This window comes from Giraffa tippelskirchi, chromosome Y (genome assembly GCF_054371585.1).
Source record: "Giraffa tippelskirchi isolate mGirTip1 chromosome Y, T2T-mGirTip1v1.2.pri, whole genome shotgun sequence".
NCBI lineage: Eukaryota > Metazoa > Chordata > Mammalia > Artiodactyla > Giraffidae > Giraffa > Giraffa tippelskirchi.
The window spans coordinates 25,271,231-25,294,391 of record NC_137290.1 but is presented as its reverse complement, the minus strand read 5'-3'; the positions used below and the strand labels follow the sequence as shown (position 1 = coordinate 25,294,391).

The window sequence follows — 23,161 nt, the reverse complement described above, 5'->3', positions numbered from 1 at the left end:
TTCTCTGCACAGACGTTAAATAAGCAGAGTAACAACATATAGTTTTGACATATTCCTTTCCCGATTTTGAACCAGTTAATTGTCCCATGTCCGATTCTAACTGTTGTGCCTTGATTAGCATACACATTTCCCAGGCGGTAGTCTGGTATTCTTACCTCTTTAATAATTTTCCACAATTTGTTGTTGTGGTTGTATGTATGCTTCACAGTGTACACGTCATTAACAAGGACAATTAAGCAGATAACAATGATTTTATGATATTCCCATGCTTTTTCTATGATCCAAAAATCAAGTAATAATTATGATCAAATCAGTAACTACACTTGCCCGTTTTTTGTTTGTTTGTTTGTTTTTTGTTTTTTTTGGTCGTTGTTGTTGCTGTTGTTGCTTTCTCTCTTTATCAAGTAGTCAAACAGCAACTGATAGTTTCCTGTGAACTTCCCATATTACTTCTACAAGAATTAAATTATGTCCATGGCAGTCTCTGGCCTTCAACACCGACTGAATGGAGTCAAACTTTGAGATCCGAAATCTGGCATGTGTACTCCGGGAAAATGTCAGGAACGTTAAAAATATTGCTAGATATATTCAAGTGCTGACTTTTCGAACCAAATTATGCCATTATATTTTATGTGGAAAAGTTCTGCATTCCTCCATGTTGATTACAATCCCTCATTAACAGACATTTCAGGGAGAGGACGGTAGAAAAACAACAACAACAAAATGTGCTTGATTGCATGTCAGAAGTCAAAGTTGTACCAATTATGTGTGTTTCAATGGGGGTTCCCATCACATAGATTAATTCATATCAACTAATATTTCATGTTTTGTTATCAAGAGAAAAAAAAAAGAATAACAGAGCTTGCCAGGAAAACTGATAAGTTCCAAAAAGGCAGAAATGTAGGAGAACGTGAAATGCATCTTTCTCAATGAATGGATTACAAATTATACGTTTATACTGCCTGAAAATAGTTCTCCCAGAGCATCAGATCAATACTAACAGAATACCATGGTCACCAGAGTGGCCCATGTGGATATCAGACACTCCTGGATGGAAAGGAATTAAGATGGGAGAAGGAGGATGAGATGAAGCAAGACAAAACCTCTGTCTTGTGGTGGGAAATGGAGAAGCAGGAAAGAGATTTCCAGAAGAAGGCAAGCCCCTTCACTAAAGGGTAAATTACTTTGGACTGAAAGGAAGCATGGTAAAACAACTGATGAAATATAAACTGTATAGAGCAAGAGTCACACAGACAGTGTGTGATGTGACCCTACATGCCCCAAATTGCAATACAGCTCAACCTGTGTGCATGGGGTCTGGAAGCTGGAACAGAGGATTTAGAAAGCCCTCCTGGGAGAGGACTGCTGTTGACTATGTGGAGATGGCATGATGGAACAAGTACAATTAGTTGTGCTGTAGGAAATTCCTGTTGAGCATTCCCAAACTGCCAAAGAGGCAGGACCTTACTTGCTGTGTCACACTCAGGAGGTAGAGATACCATTGCAGCTCCTCCTCTTCCCACCTTTTGAAAGCTACTACAAGGCAATAGAAAAAGACCAGCCAGAAGTACCACTCATGCTTCTTCAACCTCAGGATAGAAAAGGATCCCATTAAAGCCAAATATTTTCTGCCCATGGCTGCTGGCTCCTATTGATAATTGGCCGTGCCAGGTTCCAGCAGTTCAAGCAGCTGTACCACCCCCTGTGCTCACCAAGAGATACCCCAGTGCTCCACAAGTGTCTCAGGGCAGACTCCTTTGGTGACCACATGTAAAGGAAGGATAAAAATTACATCTGAGTCCAAGGAACAGAGCCATTAAGGCAGTGGCTAGCATATCTTCCAACCAGTTGAGCATGCTGCAGATTAAATATACATGATTGATGACACAGACATTGTGTCTATGAAATACATCAAAAGACAGTAAGAGTTCAAATGAAAGAAAATGCCCAGCCTCAGGCAGCTGTAAGAATGCACATGTGTTATAGCAGTTTTGAGTCTGAGCTCTCCCTAGAGAGATCCAGAGTCCAACTCTCTCCACCTCTGGAGAGCTTTCAAAAGAGGTGCAATTGTCCTGTGACTCATGTTGGGGACTAGGATGCTAATCAGATGAGACACAAGGCAATATGTATTATTCTTCTGATGCTTTGAATTCTTGTGTTGTCGGTGCACTATTTTTCTCAGTTGTAGGCTTCTTTATTACTGCATATTGATTTGGTATTTTAAGATTATTTTGACCATTTATTTATGTATATATACTTCTATTTTTACTTTGGTTTCCCATTTTCTGTGCCTTTTGCTGATGTTGCCTATCTTCATTTTTAAATAGATGTATATTTCTATATTAACTGTGATTTTCTGCTATTCTCGGGGGCCTGTATCTGATCTTGTCATATTTGCTTTCTTTATTTGTCAGTTGTCGCTCTGCTCTGGTGTTGTTTTTTTCTTGAGATTTATTTGATCAATTTTCTCTATGAATCTGCCATCTCCGCTGTTGTGTCTATTGTGCATGCTACTGTTGGTTTTGTTTGGTTTTGTTTCCTTGCCATTTATCTATGCTACTTTTTTAATCTCCTCAAACACTTACTACGGCATTGTGGTTCTCTGAACATAAGTTGACCCTGATCGTGCAGGGTCCCAGCACTGAGACCAGGATCATGGGACACCAGATACTTCCTGTCTACAGTGAATATTAACTAGGACAGTCTCCATGAAGGTTCCCTTTTTAATCTAAAATGCAGTCCACCCCACTGCCTGAACAACCCAGAGCTGACGCCTCATGCCTCACAGCAAGCATGACAGAAACACAAACTAAATCATCGGCAGATAGACTGCCTAATGTCAGACTAACCCAATAGATACCTGCGAATGAAACAAACAGATATGGTCCCACCATTAGACAGGGAAGACTCAGCTGTAGACTCAAGAACATAATTGCCATCTCTCCCACTCCAAAGCCCACACTAGCCACTTGACCAACCTTATCGACTTGGAGTGGACACTAGGACCAATAACGATAACCCAGAAGTCTGGGAAGAAATGACTGTAAACACAGTGAATAGGTAAATGTGAAGACAGAGAAATATGTTGTGGGCAAAGGGACATGGGAGAAACTCAAAGCATAATTAAAGAAGAAATGGGAAGACTCCCTGAAAAAGACTTGGGAGTAATGATAGTAAAGATGATCAAACATTCCAGAAATAGAAGGGAAAAGACAAGAAATATTTTTGAAGGGCCTGGCAAAATGAATAAGCAACAACAAGTAATTAACAACCAAAAAACTGACATTGGTATACTATAGGCTAATACACATTGTTGTACTGCTGAAGCCAACACAACATTGGAAAGAAAACATCCTCCTATTTACACATTGAAGTTTAACAAGAAATAAAAGTGTTCATTGATACAACAGACCTGACAAAGTTATTTGGTACTTACAGGACATTTCACAAAAACACAGCAGAATATAAATTTTCCTAAAGTGAAAACAAAATCTCTCCAGGATAATCACAAACTGAATCCCAAATCAAGCCTTGGTAAATTTAAGATAATGGAAATTGTATCAAGGATTTTTGTTTTCTTTTGAACCACAATGCTATGATTTACACCAGACTTTGGCCAGGGGGAAGGGGTGGTCATTCTAAAATACACAATTACATGTCCACTAACAAATACACCTCTACACCTCTATGTGGCCAAGCAATCACTGATGAATTCAGAGAAAATAAAAGAATAAATTTAGAAACAAATAATACTTAAAACATGATTATCTAAAATTTATGATGCACACTAAAGCAGTAAAAGAGTGAAGTTGATAAATTCTACACATCTCAAGTAATCAATCTAACCTAGGTTTGTGGCACAACCCCCAAACTCATCCTCAGTAAAGCTAAATCATTGACAGAAAGAAGAAAAAGCAGACACAGCTCCTAAAAGTGAATAGAAGGGAGAAAATGGTAAAAAATCAGAGCAGAAATTAAAGAAAACATAATGATGAAAAAATAGCCAACGTCAATATCATTAAAAAGAGTCTCCTATAGAGGGAAAAAAAAAAAGATATATCATGAGCCAGACTTATCAAGAAAAAGAAAAAAAGAAAAACACTTAAATCAGTAGAATTTGTGATACAAAAGGAGACAATATAACTGATACTACAGAAATAACAAACGATCAGAAGAGACTACAACAAACAATTATAAGTCAATAAAATTTAGAATCTGAAATCCATGGACAAACGCTCAGAAATTCAAATAAGAAGAAACAGAAAATATGAACACAGCTATTAGAAACATTAATGTTGAAACTGTGATGGAAAAATTTTCCAGTAAACACAATTAAAGCCATATGGCTTTCCAGAGAAATTTTATGAACCATTGAGAGAACCACTAACACTTAAGCTTCTGAAACTCTTCCACAATTCTAGAGTAGAAGGAAAACCCACAAACTCATCCTACAAGGTCACCATCACCCTGATACCGACAGCAAGATAACACAGAAAAGGAAACTTAGAGACCAATATCACATAGATGAACAGAGTCAAACTTAGTTAACAAAATGTGACCAAGAAAATTCATCAATCCCTTAAAAGGATCGAACACCATTATTAAGTGGGGTTTATCCATGATATGCAATCATTCTTCAGTAGCTGCATATCAATATATATTGAAGGATTAAAACTATATGATCATCTCAACAGATGTTGAAAAACCTTTCACATAATTTAACAAGTGTTTGTGATAGAAACTCCTGAAACTCACCATAACAAAAACTACCTCAACTTAACAAAGGCACACTAATGAAAACTACAATGGAGCATCACCTCATACCATTCTAAATGGCCATCGATAAAAACAAATCCACAACAGGGGGCTTCCCTGCTAGTCCAGTGGCTAAGGCACCATGATCACAATGCAGGGGTCCCAGATTTGATTCCTGGTCATGGAACTAGATTCCACATGCAGCAAATGACATTTGTCACAACCAAATAAAGAAGTAAATATATATATATATATATGTGTGTGTGTGTGTGTGTGTGTGTGTGTGTGTGTGTGTGTGTGTATACTTGTATAATAATATATGAAGGAGATGGTGTAGAGAATACAGAATTCTCCTGCCCTCCTGCACTATTGTTAGGAATGTAATTGAATGCTGCCACATTGCCTAACATTATGGGAGTTCTTTAGATAGCCAAGAATAAAACTACCATATAAGCCAACAATCCCACTATTTGGTATATACTCAAAGGAAATGATAATTTAAAAAATTATATGTACCCCAGTAACCATTATAACACCATTTATAATAACCAATAAAGGGAAGCAACATTAGTGCCCATGGAACGAAAAATGGATAAGAAGCTATGTTACATATATAGGATGAAAAATTACTCACTCATAAAAAGAAACAAAATTGGATTATTTGTAGAGTTACAAATGAATCTAGAGCCTATGATGCACTGAAATAATTCAAAAACAGAAGGACAAATATTGAATATTAATGCATATAAATGGAATCTCTAAAATAGGTACTGAAGAATCCATTTGGAAGGTAGAAAGAGATGCAGTCATACAAAACAGACTTGTGGACACAGAGTGGGATGGAGAGAATGGAATGAATTGAACAAATTGCACTGACAGATGTAAAATACCAAATATGTAGTAGACAGCTAATGAGGAGTTCCTTCTCAGTGCTATGAAATGTTTTAGTGGAGTGTGTGGTGCGCTAGGAGAGCAGACCCCTGAGGGATATGGGAGGACTGTTCAAAAGGGAGGCTCAGCTATATTCACTAATAACTGATTTATTTTACTGTGCAGCAGAAACAAACACAACAGTGTATATTTCTTATACTCCAAATTTCAATCGTTTTGTTTCAAGTAAAGCTAGAAAATCAGTCCTCAGCCAAATTGTGCAAGTGACAAGAACAGCATCACAGTGTGTGTCATGGAAAATGTGTAACCGGGACTGCTTTAGTATGTATAGACAAAGAAGAAAAAACAACAACAAAAAAAGAACTTAAAATACAGAGCTAAGTTACCCAGAATAAATTCAGGCTCTACACTTAGGTGTCCGTTCACTTCACACTTGTCATTGTTTCTAAAAGAAAAGAAGATGTTTTTAAAATAATATAAATATGTATGGTTATATGTTTTCCTAAATTGATGCCACAAATTAATGAAAACATAAATTCCCTCAGGTTTTAATAAGTAGGAGCAAGCCTTTGAGTTTCAGAACATTGGTAGGCAGGAATTAGTAAACATAGGCTAAAGCTGAGATGCTGCACAAGAATCCTTTTTTTTTTTTAATTCTAGAATGTGTGCTAATGACTGAGAAAAATGCGTAGCCTAAAAGTGACTAATTATGGTTCTTCATCAGGGCTTTCATCCTAATAAGGTTTTAATCATGTGGAGCAACTTCTCAAGTAATGTGAAAATGCTGCTCTAAAGAAGGATGGGAGGAGCCAGGTTTTACAGAAGTTTTGGTACAACGATCAGGTATGGAGGTTGTCCAAATATTATGGTTAACAAAATAAAATCAGGACACATCAATTGAATGGATTGAGATATTTTCTACCTATGGGAAGATGAAAGAATCTGGGCCCCTTGAAATAATTTCTTTGTTAAGCACCTTAACTATGCTGGGAAAGATTGAGAAAAGGATGAGAAGGGAACGACAGAGGGTGAGATGGCTGCAAAGAATCACCGACTCAAAAATCATGCATTTGAGAAAGCTCTGGAGATTTGAAAGGCAGGGGAACCCAGGGTTTTTGCTGTACATGGAGTCGCAAAGAGTCAGACAAGACTGAGTGGTGAACAACATCAAAAAATTGGTATTGACAGTGCTTGGGGGACTTTGTCATTATACATGTGATGATAAGTGAAACTTAGGATAATTAGAAAGAATACAACTCTTGTTGGTTTCATTCCCTCAAAACATGCTTCTCACAATGTCTTTTGAGAGCTTTCCAGAGAAGGAGAACTCATGAGGTGTCATGTGGTATCCTGAGATGGAAACCTTACCCTATATGCCACTTGGATCTACAACCTTGGTCTTAGGCAGAAGCAGGCATTGTCTCTAAATATGTGCAGAGCTGCCCATCTTCTGATGTGTTAACAGTCATGGTATGTGATCTGAAGGATGGGGTGAGAGGTAAACAAACTTATAGCCTCTCAATCAAACTCTGTAATCCTGGGAGAAGCATCTTTGACTTGTGTAGCTTAGTCACCCTTAGGAATGCTTACAAGGGATTACATTACTGAGCATGTATGTAGGTAGGAAACTGAATCCATTTTGACTTTACCACTGGCCTTCTCTGTGAATAGACCATTCCTCTTCTCTCAATGTCACAGTTTTTGTCTTCAGATGAAGGTTGAGCATTGTGGAAGTGTGTGAATGCATATGAAATCCCCATAAAACTGAAGATAGGGAGTACAGTTTTCTCATTTGAATCAGATCTCAAGACTTTTGGCTTTACAGATACGCACTATCAATGCATCTCAAATATTCATAAAATTCTTATATGATGATGGTCACACAGATTTGAGGCCAGACGACCTGCTTGTTAGCAGCGAGGTGGGGCTTGGATAGTTCAGGTATTATGTAAGAAGAATGTGAGCCATGTTATAACTTCCTTTTAATTTAACTGTCTATCTCATCCACTTGGGAAGGGGGAAGGTGACTTCCACCATGTGGAAACAGAATTCCAGGTTTCATACTTAGTTTCATTTGATGCCCAAGTGTGTTTATTACTGGTAAGTGTGACGCTTCCTATAGGAAGGTCATATCCTATTAAAGGAAGGCCCGGATGAAACTCCAGGCCTCTACATGGCCTTCTGTGGTACTGCCATATTAGAGGCTGGGTGTTTTGTTATTGCCAGACATAATAAACATTAAGGTCCCACGCATCTTTTGCTGGGCTGATTGGGAGAGTACCAGAGTTTTTAATTATGTTTGGATGGAGTAGCTTGGTTATTATTGAAATGCTTTCAACCTTTGACGCATCCATTTGTCTTGCACTTTGAAAAGAAAAAGAAGACTTTTGAATGAGCATTTTAATTTGTGCCTGTTTATATTTTTGAATGAATTATTTCTTCAGCAGCAATTTCTAACAGTAAAGTCCAAAAGAGAGCCCAGACATACATTCACAAACACATTTTTAATCTGATGCACACACACACAAGCACAGTCACGATCTTACATGCTTAAACACAATTACAAAAAGAAAAGAAAACCCAAGGACTCGCTGAAGGACACCTATGAACTTCCCAGAGTTCCTCTGATACGTCTCTAGGCTTAGTTTTGGAAATTATTTTGTACTTGAATGATTTCTCTCTAGTGACTTTTTAAATCAGAATGTTTTAAAAGGTATAACTTTGTTGTGCATTCCATGGGATCTTAAAATATTTTGCATGTAAGACTATTCTGTGATTTGCTAAAATGAAAATAATTTGTAGGGTAACAATACTGAAGTCATATTGACCTATTTAGGCCCTGCAGTTACACATTTGCTTGTTAAATTTTAAGCATCCAATTTTATCCTCTGACCTTCTCCCATCAAATTTCTACTTCTTGTCTCAATCTTCTGTGTTTAACTCACTTACATTTTTGTTCTAACTTTTACTATTTTAGGCACCAATTATAAAATAAATAAGTAAAGGAATGAAAATTGAACTCTTGTACAATATTTCCCTAACGTATTGAGCTATTTTCTCTATCAACTTTTGAGAATTAAAGGTACTGATATGATAAAGCCATATGGGAACTGATCACCAAGCTAATGTATCATGTAACCAGGCTTCCCATGGTAGGGCAATTGAGGTATAGTTTAATAACATGTTTTTAGGAGGGAACAAAAACAGTAGTTTTGCCACATGATATAGTGACTGCCCTTATGCATGCCTTTCCCACTTACCACAGAGCACTAAGGGAATTAATCCTGTTCTTTTTGAGAAGGACCTGCCACTCAAAACAGAACAGGAAAAAAGATAAAAGGGAGTGAGAAGGGATAATCAGTACACGGCAATGAAATAGAAGACATGATTGCTTTTAAGGTGCTATTTCTCAAAGCATGCAATTTGACTACATAGTAAAATGCCTAAAATCAAAAACCAGACCATTGGACTTTGGGCTTGAAATGATAGCTAAGGACACCAATTTCAATAACTCTTACAATGGCTGCAAAATGCTTACCTCTCTAAAGCACAGTATTCTCAGCCAAATTCAATGAAAACTTTCAGTGAAAGAAAAAGAGTGTGCTGTGTGGACACCTCCCTTATCTACACAAATATTCCACAGCTGTCACTGTCCATTAGCCCCAAACATGAGAACCGTGAACTTAACTTGGTGTTGTCCTATATGGGTTACCATACCAAAACAGGGCCATGACTTGATATTGCCACCACCGTCTAAAGGAATGCCCACAAAGTGGAGATTGCCAAGATCCCTAGGTAGTGTTCATGACAGTCTGCATAGTCCAAAGGCAGACACTCTGCTCATCGTATTTCATTGTGAACTATATGAAGGATCAGCCATTGATTTTGATCCCTCCTTACTCCATTACTTTTCTAGATGATTATCATGAATGATTCCTTTTTGTTTGTTTGTTTGTTTTTTCATAAGTATCTCTATAACTACTACTGAATTTTAGGGAACTGCGGCCTGAAACAACATGACTAGTATGGGTTCTTATAGACTGTAAACTTCATAAGAGCAGCAATCATTGTATAATTTGAATTCCGACATTTCACATTCATGTAAATATATATATATATATTTCTCAACGGAGAAAATATTCTCAGTAAGTAGGAAAGGCCAATTATGATAATAGTGCAGGTTATAGGATGTTGTTGAGTAGTGTATATAGCATTGGATTGGTGATTACTTTTCATTATTGATAATTCAGTAAGTACTTACCAAATGTCATTTGCATGGTCTACGTTTTAGCTGATGTGAAAGATACATAAAGAAAAGAGGGTAGACGCAAAACACATTGAAGACCTGATACCTGTGCTCACCTTGGTAGGAGGGTGAACAGAGGTTCCTTCCATCTGCAAGAAAGGGTTGAGGCAAAGTTGTAAAAAGGGGCTTAGCATGTCTGAAAGCAGTGTGTGTGTGATTGTAGCTCCAGAAGAACGGTGTAACAAAATGATAATGAAGCTACTATGGAAAACAAATATCTTGTCTTCAAAGAACTTAACCATCCTGAGGTGCTGTAATCACTACAGGAATTTATTTTGTTTCTGAGGGAACAGATAAACAAAATCTACATATGCATTAGAAAATATAGGGTGGAATCACCGTGGCAGGAAATAAAAGTATGCTTTAAGGACAGCAGAGCTAAAATGACCCTATACAATACCACTTGTAAAATCCTATCTTGTGCTGAGCATGTTCCAGTAACTGATTATGTCCTGTAATGTTTGGTATCACAGCGATGGTATAACAGTTATCCTAATTTTGGACATGCTACAATATCTATATTTTCAAGTATGAAATGAATTTCTATAATGAAGACAATCTCCTGTCTAATGTCTTAAGACTCTACTGCTGCTAAGTCGTTTCACTTGTGTCCAACTCTGTGCGACCCTATGGACAGCAGCCCACCAGGAGCCTCATTCCACGGAATTCTCCAGGCAAGAATACTGGAGTGGGGCACCATTTCCTTCTTCATCTTAAGACTCTAGCTGTACCTAAAAGAATATCATGTAACTGTGAATGCAATAAGGTATGTACTGTGTATGTGTACTTTTTTAAATTTTATTTGTATCTCTTCCTTCACCCGTACCATCCTCATTTAGACACCCATTCATTTCAGCAGGGATGATTTCCCAAATCACTTTACATCCATTAACTCTTTTCCCTTTGCTCTCATTTTCTTGTTTACAAACATAAATTAGGTGCCATTTACCTAGGATGTCTAACGGATGTTTTCTTGAACTGAAGAGTTTATAAAAGAGTGCAGAAGAATAGCCAGACATTGAAATAAAGCCTTAATTTACTCTTCATTGTTTCAAAATAGAAAACAAAATTGTGCAGATGAATGTGTAACTTTATTGTTCAAATACAAGAATTGTAGGCATTTGTTGACATCTCCCAACATAAATTTTAATCTTCATTAGGTTCCATAAGCTGATACTTGTTTGATAGGTCAGTTTTAATTAGCATGGTTTTCACATAAGGAATATCGTTGATGAATTGACTTGAAAGAGAGGAGGTGGATGTATAAGCGATCATTGGCACTGGGGACCTTGAGTTGCCTCTCTGTTGCTGGTTAGGAAAAAGGACTGTCATGGACTGACATATTGTTATACATATCTGGAAATGTATAAGGCTCCACCATCAGTCCAAAAGAACTGCTCTGAAATGGAGATACGATGTGGTTCTGAGAAGTAGAGGTAGTGGTAGTAGCAAAGTCCTCAACGTGGCCATTTACTTGAGTGTAGGTGCTATGGTAGTGCCAATTAAAAATGCTCAACTGGTTTAAAACAGAAGGTTGATCTACCACATTCTGTTCTGTTTGTCTAACTGATATTGATGATGGAGAAGGTAAGTCATGTGGAGATAGGAAGCTTGTTTTAGGGACAATCTGGTTTGTATGTGTCTTTTTTTTGAAAGGCACAATTAAACTTGTAGAAGCTGAAAATGGACTCTCTCCACTAGTTTCATCATGAAAACCAGAGTTACAATCATCTATGTTGACCCTTACTTTAACATGCTTCTTCTTGTAATCTGGAACTAATGAAGATTTTGGAAACACATTGTTAATCCCAACTCTTCTTTTCATTCTTACTAAAAGTTGGGGAAAATCTCTTTTGAAATTTGGATTTTGGTAGACCTGTAACTAAAATCAAAGGATGCAATAATTTAGTTATTTTTTGTAAACCAAGGTACACCTGACAAGCAAAGCTAAACTATAAAAATGTATTCCTTTAATGATACAAATTAAATAGCATCAAATAAAACATCTCCATTAGTAGTTTTAACACCTTACGTGTTAGAAACAGGTATGCTCCTCAACTAAAAAATATGTTGTATATATACAATAAATACCAGTTAAAGTAGCTTGAGGACAAGTATCCAGTTTCAAGTTGCTAGGAGAGTTTGTTAAAGATCAAATATTTTACCCTCCAGCTGTTCTCAACTTCAAAAAGTAAAATGTTTTCAACAATTTGCCATCTCAATTTTAAATTCAGTTTTAGCTACATACGTGAACATGCTTTCTAAGTCACATGAATTAATCTTACATATTGCCCGTAAGTGGAAAATTTTAATACCTTGCTCAAAACTGAGACATTGTTTTCTTCTTCCAGAAAGTCAGGTAGTGAAACAGATCTTTGAGAAGTTTGTCGCTTTTTGCTAAACCCATAAAGGTTAAGCTGGCGAACTAAACTTTTCATACTATCAGTTTTAAATATTCTGAAAGGGACCTTTCTTTCCAAGACTTCTTTCTTAAAGAGTTCTTCATTGATCACTATAGAAGTGCCACTTTCATCCCACCAAATAGATTCAAATTGATCACTTTCTTTTTTTTTTAATTTAATTTTATTTATTTTAGTTGGGGGCTAATTACTTTACAATATTGTAATAGTTTTTGCCATACATTGACATGAATCAGCCATGGGTTTACATGTGTTCCCCTTCCTGGACCCCCCACCCACCTCCCTCCCCATCCCATCCCTCTGGGTCATCCCATTGCCCCGGCCCTGAGCCCTTGTCTCATGCATCGAACATGGAATGGTGTTCTGTTTCACATATGATAATATACATGTTTCAATGCTATTCTCCCAGAACGTCCCACCCTCACCTTCTCCCTCAGAGTCCTATGCATAGATATGGAATTTGAAAGATGGTAACGATAACCCTATATGCGAGACAGAATAAGAGACACAGATGCAAATTATTTTCATTTTAGCAAATCACAGAATAGTCTTACATGCAAAATATTTCAAGATCCCATGGAATGCACAACAAAGTTATATCTTTTAATACATTCTGATTTAAAAAGTCACTAGAGAGAAATCATTCAAGTACAAAATAATTTCCAAAACTAAGCCTAGTGACGTATCAGAGAAACTCTGGGAAGTTCATAGGTGTCCTTCAGTGCGTTCTTGGGTTTTCTTTTCTTTTTGTAATTGTGTTTAAGCACATAACATTGTGAGTGTACATCAGATTAAGAATGTGTTTGTGAGTGTATCTCTGGGCTCTCTTTTGGACTTTTCTGTTAGAAATTTCTGCTGAGGAAATAATTCATTCAAAAATATAAACAGGCACAAATTAAAATGCTCATTCAAAAGTCTTCTTTCTCTTTTCAAAGTACAAGACAAGTAGATGTGTTAAAGATTGAGAGTATTTCAATAATAACCAAGCTACTCCATCCAGACATAATTAAAAACTCTGGTACTCTCCCAATCAGCCCAGCAAAAGATGCATGGGACCTTAATGTTTATTATGTCTGGCAATAACAAAACACCCAGCCTCTAATATGGTAGTGCCATAGAAGGCCATGTAGAGGCCTGGAGTTTCAACCGGGCCTTCCTGTAATAGGATACTACCTTCCTTTAGGAGGCTGCACACTCACCAGTTTGGGATTTCACATGCATTCACACAGTTCCACAATGCTCAACCTTCATCTGGAGAAAAAACTGTGACATTAAGAGGAGAGGAATGGTCTGTTCACAGAAAAGGCAAGTGGTAAAGTCAAAATGACCCAGTTTCCTGCCTACAGCCATGCTCAATAACTTAACCCCTTGTAAGAATTCCTAAGGGTGATTAGGATGCACAAGTCAAAGATGCTTCTCCCAGGATTACAGAGTTTGATTGAGAAGCTATAAGTTTGTGTCACCCCATCCTTAAGATCACATATCATGACTGTTAACACATAAGCCAGAAAGAAAAACACCAATACATTATACTAATGCATATATATGGAATTTGAAAGATGGTAACGATAACCCTATATGCAAGACAGAATAAGAGACACAGACGCATTGAACAGTCTTATGGACTCTGAGGGAGAAGGTGAGGGTGGGACGTTCTGAGAGAATAGCATTGAAACACGTATATTATTATATGTGAAACAGAACACCATTCCATGTTCGATGCACGAGACAAATGCTCAGGACTGGGGCAATGGGATGGACCCAGAGGGATGGGATAGGGAAGAAGGTGGGAGGGGGGGTCCATAAAGGGGAACACATGTAAACCCATGGCTGATTCATGTCAATGTATGGCAAAAACTACTACAATAGTGCAAAGTAATTAGCCCCCAACTAAAATAAATAAGTGTACAAAAAAAAAAAAAAAGATGGGCAGCTCTAACACATATTTAGAGACAATGCCTGCTTATCCTAAGACCAAGATTGTAGATCCAAGTGGCATATAGGGTAAGGTTTCCATCTAAGAATATCACGTTACACCTCACGAGTTCTCCTTCTCTGGAAAGCTCTCAAAAGACATTGTGAGAAGTATGTTTTGAGGGAAGGAAACAAGGAAACCGACAAGAGTTGTGTTCTTTCTAATTATCCTCAGTCTCACTTATCATCCCATGTATAATGACAAAGTCCCCCAAGCACTGCCAATACCAATTTTTTGATGTTGTTCAGCCACTCAGTCTTGTCTGACTCTTTGCGACTCCATGTACAGCAAGAACCCTGAGTTCCCTTGCCTTTCAAATCACCAGTTTACTCAAACCCATGACTTTTGAGTCAGTGATGCTTTGCTCTGTTGTTCCCTTCTCATCCTTCCCTCTATCTTTCCCAGCATAGTTAAGGTGCTTAACAAAGGAATTATTTCAAGGGGCCCAGATTCTTGCATCTTCCCATAGGTAGAATATATCTCAATCCATTCACTTGATGTGTTCTGATTTTATTTTGTTACCCATAATATGTGGACAATCTCCATACCTGATCATTGTACCAAAACTTCTGTAAAACCTGGCTCCTCTCATCCTTCTTCAGAGCAGTCTTTTCGCATTACTTGAGAAGTTGCTCCACATGATTAAAACCTTCTTAGGATGAAAGTCCTGAGGAAGAAAAAATAATTAGTCACTTTTAGCCTATGAATTTTCTCAGTCATTAGCACACATTCTAGAATTGCAAAAAAAAAAAGGAATTCTTGTGCAGCATCTCAGGTTTAGCCTATGCTTACTAATTCCTACCTAGCAATGTTCTGGAACTCAAAGGCTTGTTAGTACTTATTAAAACCTGAGGGAATTTATGTTTTCATAAATTTGTGACATCAGTTTAGGAAAACATATAACCATACATGTTTACATTATTTTAAAAAACATTTTCTTTTAGAAACAATGACAAGTGTGAAGTGAAGGTACACCTAAGTGTAGAGCCTGAATTATTCTGAGTAATGTAGCTCTGTATTTTAAGTTTCTGTTTTGTTTTTTTTTTCTTTGTCTATACATACTAAAGCAGTCCCGGTTACACATTTTCCATGACACACACTGTGATGCTGTTCTTGTCACTTGCACAAGTTGGCCAAGGACTGATTTTCTATCTTCACTTGAAACAAAATGATTAAAATTTGGAGTATAAGAAATATACAATGTTGTGTTAGTTTCTGCGGCACAGCAAAATAAATCAGTTATTAGTGAATATAGCGGAGTCTCCCTTTTGAACAGTCCTCCCAAATCCCTGAGGGATCTGCTCTCCTAGCCCACAACACACTTCACTAAAGCACTTCACAGCACTGAGCAGGAACTCCTCATTAGCTGTCTACTACATATTTGGTATTTTACATCTGTCAGTGCAATTTGTTCAATTCATTCCATTCTCTCCATCCCACTCTGTGTTCACAAGTCTGTTTTGTATGACTGCATCTTTTTCTACCCTCGAAACGGATTCTTCAGTACTTGTTTTAGAGATTTCATTTATATGCATTAATATTCAATATTGGTCCATCTGTTTCTGAATTATTTCACTGCATCATAGGCTCTAGATTCATTTGTAACTATACAGATAATCCAATTTTGTTTCTTTTTATGGGTGAGTAATTTTTCATCCTATATATGTAACATAGCTTCTTTATCCATTTTTCGTTCCATGGGCACTAAGGTTGCTTCCCTTTATTTGCTATTATAAATGGCTTTACAATGGTTACTGGGGTACATATATCTTTTTCAATTATAGTTTCTTTTGAGTATATACCAAATAGTGGGATTGTTGGGTTATATGGTAGTTTTATTCTTGGTTATCTAAAGAACTCCCATAATGTTAGGCAACATGGCAGTATTCATTTACATTCCTAACAATAGTGCAGGAGTGCAGGAGGATTCCCTATTCTCTACACCATCTCCTTCATATATTATTATACAATTATACACACACACACACACACACACACACATATACATATATATATATTTACATATACATATATTTACTTCTTTATTTGGTTGTGACAAATATCATTTGCTGCATGTGGAATCTAGTTCCATGACCAGGGACCAAATCTGGCCCCCCTGCATTGTGATTATGATGTCTTAGCCACTGGACTAGCAGGGAAGCCCCCTATTGTAGATTTGTTTTTATCGATGGCCATTTAGAATGGTATGAGGTGATACTTCACTGTAGTTTTGATCTGTGTGCCTTTGTTTAGTTGGGGTAGTTTTTGCTATGGTCAGTTTCGGGAGTTTCTATCACAAACACTTGTTAAATTATGTCAAAAGTTTTTCAACATCTGTTGAGATGATCATGTAGTTTTAATCCTTCAGTATATATTGATATGCAGCTACTGAAGAATGTTTGCATATCATGGATAAACCCCACTTAATAATGGTGTTCGATCCTTTTAAGGGATTGATGAATTTTTTTGGTCACATTTTGTTAACTAAGTTTGACTCTGTTCATCTATGTGATATTGGTCTCTAAGTTTCCTTTTCTGTGTTATCTTGCTGTCGGTATCAGGGTGATGGTGACCTTGTAGGATGAGTTTGTGGGTTTTCCTTCTACTCTAGAATTGTGGAAGAGTTTCAGAAGCTTAAGTGTTAGCGGTTCTCTCAATGGTTCATAGAATTTCCCTGGAAAGCCATATGGCTTTAATTGTGCTTACTGGAAAATTTTTCCATCACAGTTTCAATATTAGTGTTTCTAATAGCTGTGCTAATATTTTCTGTTTCTTCTTATTTGAAATTCTGAAAGTTTGTCCATGGATTTCAGATTCTAAATTTTATTGACTTGTAATTGTTGTAGTCTCTTCTGATCATTTGTTGCTTTTGCAGTACCAGTTATATATTGTCTCCTTTTGTATCACAAATTCTACTGATTTAAGTGTTTTTCTTTTTTTTTCTTTTTCTTGATAAGTCTGGCTCATGATATATCTTTTTTTTTTCCCCCTCTCCAAGAGACCTTTTTTTTAGTGATATTGACGTTGGCTATTTTTTCATCATTATGTTTTCTTTAATTTCTGCTCTGATTTTTATCCTTTTCTCCCTTCTATTCACTTTTAGGAACTTTGTCTCTTTTTTCTTCTTTCTGTCAATGATTTAGATTTACTGAGGATGAGTTTGGGGGTTTTGCCACAAACCTAGTTTAGCTTGATTACTTGAGATGTGTAGTATTTATCAACTTCACTCTTTTACTGCTTTAGTGTGCACCATAAATTTTAGATAATCATGTTTTAAATATTATTTGCTTCTAAATTTATTCTTTTATTTTCTCTGAATTCATCAGTGATCGCTTGGCCACATAAAGGTGTAGAGGTGTATTTGTTAGCGGACAAGTATTTGTGTGTTTTAGTGTGACCACCCCTCACACCCCCCAGCCAAAGTCTGGTGTAAATCATAGTATTGTGGTTAAAAAAAAAATGCTTGATACAATTTCCATTATCTTAAATTTACCAAGGCTTGATTTGAGATCCAGTTTGTGACTTATCCTGGAGAGATTTTATTTTCACTTTTGAAAAATGTATATTCTGCTGTGTTTGTGTGAAATGTCCTATAAGTACCAAATAAGTTTGTCAGGTCTGTTGTATCATTGAACACTTGTATGTCTTGTTAAACTTCAATGTGTAAATAGGAGGATGTTTGCTTCCCAATGTTGTGTTGGCTTCAGCACTACAACAATGTGTATTAGCCTATAGTATACCAATGTCAGTTTTTTGGTTGTTAATTACTTGTTGTTGCTTATTCATTTTGCCAGGCCCTTCAAAAATATTTCTTGTCTTTTCTCTTCTATTTCTGGAATGTTTGATCATCTTTATTATGATTACTCCCAAGACTTTTTCAGGGAGTCTTCCCGTTTCTTATTTAATTATGTTTTGAGTTTTTACCATGTCACTTTGCCCACAACATATTTCTCTGTCTTCCCATTTACCTACTCACTGTGTTAACAGTCATTTCTTCCCAGACTTCTGGGTTATACTTATTGGTCCTAGTCTCCTGTCCAAGTTGATAAGGTTAGTCAAGTGGCTAGTGTGGGCTTTGGAGTGGGAGAGATGGCAATTATGTTCTTGAGTCTACAGCTGAGTCTTCCCTTTCTAATGGTGGGGCCATGTCTGTTTTTGTCATACGCAGGTGTCTATTGGGTTAGTCTCACATTAGGCAGTCTATCTGCCGATGATTTGGTTTGTGATTCTGTCATGCTTGTTGTGAGGCATGAGGCGTCAGCTCTGAGTTGTGCAGGCAGTGGGGTGGAGTGCATTTTAGATTGCAATTTGGGGCATGTAGGGTCACATCACATATTGTCTGTGTGACTCTCGCTCTACACCATTTATATTTCATCAGCTGTTTTACCTTGCTTCCTTTCAGTCCAAAGTAATTTACCCTTTACTGAAGGGGCTTGCCTTCTTTGGAAATCGCTTCCCTGCTTCTCCATCTCCCACCACAAGACACAGGTTTTGTCTTGCTTCATTTCATCCTCCTTCTTCCATCTTAATTCCCTTCCACCCAGGTATGTCTGATACCCACATGAGCCACTCTGGTGACCAGGGTCTTCTGTTAGCATTGATCTGATGCTCTGGGAGAACTATTGTCAGTCAGTATAAAAGTATATTTTGTGATCCATTCATTGAGAGAGATGCATTTCTCGTTCTCCTACATTTCTGCCTTTTTGGATTTTCTCAGTTTTTCCTGGCAAGCTCTGTTATTCTTTTTTTTTTTTTTTCTTGATAACAAAACATGAAATATTAGTTGACATGAATTAATCTATGTGATGGTAAGTCCCATTCATACACATGTAATTGATACTACTTTGACTTCTGACATGCAATCAAGCACATTTTGTTGTTGTTGTTTTTCTACCATCCTCTCCCTGAAATTTCTGTTAATGAGGAATCGTTATCAGCGTGAGGGAATGAAGAACTTTTCCACATAAAATATAATAGCATAATTTGGCTCAAAAAGCCAGCACTTGAATATATCTAGCTATATTTTTAATGTTCCTGACATTTTCCCGAAGTACACATGCCAGATTTCATATCTCAAAGTTTAACTCAATTCAGTGGATGTTGAAGGTCTGATACTGCCATGGGCATATTTTAATTCTTGTAGAAGTAATATGTGAAGTTCACAGGAAACTATCAGTTGTTGTTTGACTACTTGATAAAGACAGAAAACAACAACAGCAACAACAAAGACCAAAAAAAAAACCCCCAAAAAACGGGCATGTGTACTTAGTGATTAGATCATAATTATCACTTGATTTTTGGATCGCAGAAAAAACATGCGAATATCATAATATCATTGTTATCTGCTTAATTGTCCTTGTTAATGACGTGTACACAGTGAAGCATACATACACAACCACAACAACAAATTGTGAAAAATTATTAAAGAGGTAAGAATACCAGACTACCTCCTGGGAAATGTGTATGCTAATCAAGGCACAACAGTTAGAATTGGATATGGGACAATTAACTGGTTCAAAATCGGGAAAGGAATATGTCAAAACTATATATTGTTACTCTGCTTATTTAACTTCTGTGCCGAAAACATCATGAAAAATAAAATCCTAGATGGATGTCAAGCTTGAACTAAAATTTATGTGGGAGTTAGGAATAACCTTAATTAACATAATGACATCACCCAAATGACAGAAGAAGAATACGAACAAGAAACCTCTCGATGAAGGTGAAAGAGGAGTGTGGAAGACCTGGATTGATACTCAATATTCAAAAAACTAATAAAGTGGCATTTGGTCCCATCGTTTCCAGGTGCATCAATGAAGAGAAAATGAAATCAGTGAAATATTTTGTTTTCTTGACCTACAACACCACTGTGGGCATGGACTGCAGCCATGAAACTAAAAGACCCTGTCCCTTGGATGAAAAGGTTTGACTAATCTATTTAACATATTAAAATATGAAGAAATTCCTGTCAAAGATCTGAATATACAAACTCTTGTTTACCAGTAGTCATGTATGGAGCTGAGAGAGGGACCACAAGAATTGAGCTTCAAAACATCAGTGCTTTGCAACTGTGGGGCTGGAGAAGAATCTTCAGAGTCTTGTGAAGAGCAGAGAGATCAAAGAAATCAACCATGAAGGGAATTAACCCTGAGTATTCACAGAAAGACCGATGCTGAATCTGAAGGGTCAATACTTGGTCACCTGAGGCCAAGAGCCATATCACTGGAAAGAACATGACACTGGGAAAGACTGAGGGCTGGAGGAGAAGGGAAACACAGAAGATGGGATGGTTGCAAGGCATCACTGAATCAATCGACATGAATTTGAGCAAACTTTGCATTATCTAAATAAAAGAGAGCCCAGTATAAGGCAGTGAATGATCCTAGAGTGTCAGACACAACAGAACATCAAAAATTAAGTGTAGGCACGGCTTATGGGATGGTTCATAAAGCATATTAATCTCTCATAGTATATAGGGTGATGAGTGAGATTGAGGACAATGAGAAAGCACACAGTTCTTGTCAGTTTCCTTCCTATCCTCCCTCAAAATGTACTTTTTACAAAGACTTTGGACAGCTTTCCTGGGGTGGAAAACTTCTGCAAAGTCATGTCGAATGCTGAGATGGAACCCTTACCCCACATACCACTTGAATGTACAACCTTGGTCTTCTGCAGCAGCAGACATTGTCTCTAAGTACTTCCTAGACCTCCCCATTTTTGGAGGTGTTAGCATGCCTGGTATGTAAACTGAGGAAGAAGATGAGCGGTAAAACACAATTAAACTAACTCAATCAAGCCTTGCAATTCTGGGTGCAGCATCTTTCACTTGTGCATGCTAGTAGCCCTTTGAAATACTAATATGGGTTGACTTTGCTGAGCATATAGGGAGGTAGGCCACCTGCTTCATTTTTACTTTCCCTATTGCCTTCTCTGTGAAGAAGCCATTCCTCTCCTCTTAATGTTGCAGTTTTTGTCTACACATGAAGGGTGAGGATTGTGAAAGTAAGGAAATGTATATGGAAGCCCCATGAAATTGAAGACAAAGAGTACAAAGTTTTCCTCTTCGAGTCAGCTCTGAAGTCTTGTGGCCTTTTAAAGACATGCACTATCAATGCATATCAAAATAAATTATATTCCTAAAATTCTTATTGGCTGGTTGCCACAGACAGTTGAAGCCAGAAGTCCTGTATAGTCAGCAGCGTAGTCGTGGGGTGCGGATTGGAGTTTGAAGGTATTAGGTGAGAAGAATACGGATGTTATACCTTTTGTCTATTTTAACTCTCTTTCTGATACTCTTGGGCACGGGGAAGGTATGTTCCACCTTGTAGGGACAGAATTCCAAATGTCATTCTTTGTTTCATTTGATTCCCAAGAGTATTTTTCATTATTAATGAGTGTGCAGCTTACCTGCTCTCCATAATTTTTAAGAGTAACTTCCTGGCTAGGAAGGGAGGGAATATCCCATTACATGGCAATCTGATTGAAAATCCACATATCTAATTAGCCTTCTCTGTTACTGCCATAATGGAGGGAGGCTGTTTTGTTATTGCCAGATAGTAGACATCTAACGTCCCACTCAACTTGTGCTTGGCTAACTATGAGAGTTCCAGAGTTTTTAGTTGCATTTTACTGAAGTAGCTTGATCATTAACTAATTGTTCTCAATCTTTTTATTCACCCCTGTGAATAGAGAAAGTAGTCTTTTCTAAGGTCATTTTCATTTGTGTTCCATTTCCCTATTTGTATTTCTGGGTTAATCATTTTTTTCAGGGAAAAATCTGTAAAGTGGAAGTCAAAAAGAACACCCAGACATACACAAACACATTTTATTCCTATGCACACACACACTCACAAGCCCTGCAACACTCTTATGTGCCCAAATCACAAATAACAGAAAAAAAAGAAAGAAAGGAAATTGAGAATTCTTACTCAGGGACCCTTAATAATTCCAATTTCTCTCTCTCTCTCTCTCATTTTTATTGACCAAATGTTGGAAACTATTTTTGTAGTTAAATGATTTCACTCTAGTGACATCCTAAACAAGAACACTTTAAAAGATGCATCTTTGTTCTACATCTCAGGGTATCTTAGAATATCTTGTATATGAGATTATTCTGTGATTGGTTACATGAAATGGTATTGTTGGGAAACAATATTGAAGTCACACTGACTTTTGTGTCGTGCATTTGCCCATTTGCTTGTTATACTTTAAGCATCCAATTCCATCCTCTGATCTTACCCGTCATGTTATCTGTCTTTTTCTCAAAATTTCTGCAATTTCATCCCAGAAATTCTCTTTTTTTCACTTTTATTATCTTATGCACCAGACTTAAAAAAAATGAAGATGATGCAGAATGTTTAACTAATATACTGAGCTATATTTTCTTAACTTTTTCAGGATTGTAAACACTGACACAATAAAGACATATAAGAATAGATCAAAGTTTTAATGTGTCATGAAATGTGAGGATGTAACCAGGTTTCCCTAGGTGGGATGATTGAGGCACAATTTGATAATATGTGCCACAATTTGATAATATTCAGGAGTGGATAGAAACAGAGGTTTGTCAACTTGAGATGTCTTGATGCCCATAGCCATGGCTTTTATTGGCTATCCCAAAGGTCTATGGAGATTAATCCTGTTATCTTTGGGAAGGATCTTTCACTCAAGGTAGACTATGAAAAGAAGCTGAAAGGGAGTCAGAAGGAATAGTCTGCACAAGGCAAGAAATAGAAGGTGCAATCACGTTTATGTTGATTGTGCTCAAAGCAGGCACATTTGCCTACATATCAAGATGCCTGAAATCTAAACTGA

At 37.1% G+C, this 23,161-nt stretch overlaps 2 pseudogenes; one reads left to right on the top strand and one right to left on the bottom strand.

Moving 5' to 3' along the window:
- LOC145537564 (testis-specific Y-encoded protein 3-like) overlaps positions 1 to 2,694 on the top strand; it is a 32,343-nt pseudogene extending 29,649 nt beyond the window's left edge.
- A 145-nt stretch (positions 2,695 to 2,839) lies between these two features.
- Positions 2,840 to 22,592, bottom strand: LOC145537563 (heat shock transcription factor, Y-linked-like; annotated as a pseudogene).
- Between the last annotated feature and the right edge of the window lie 569 nt (positions 22,593 to 23,161).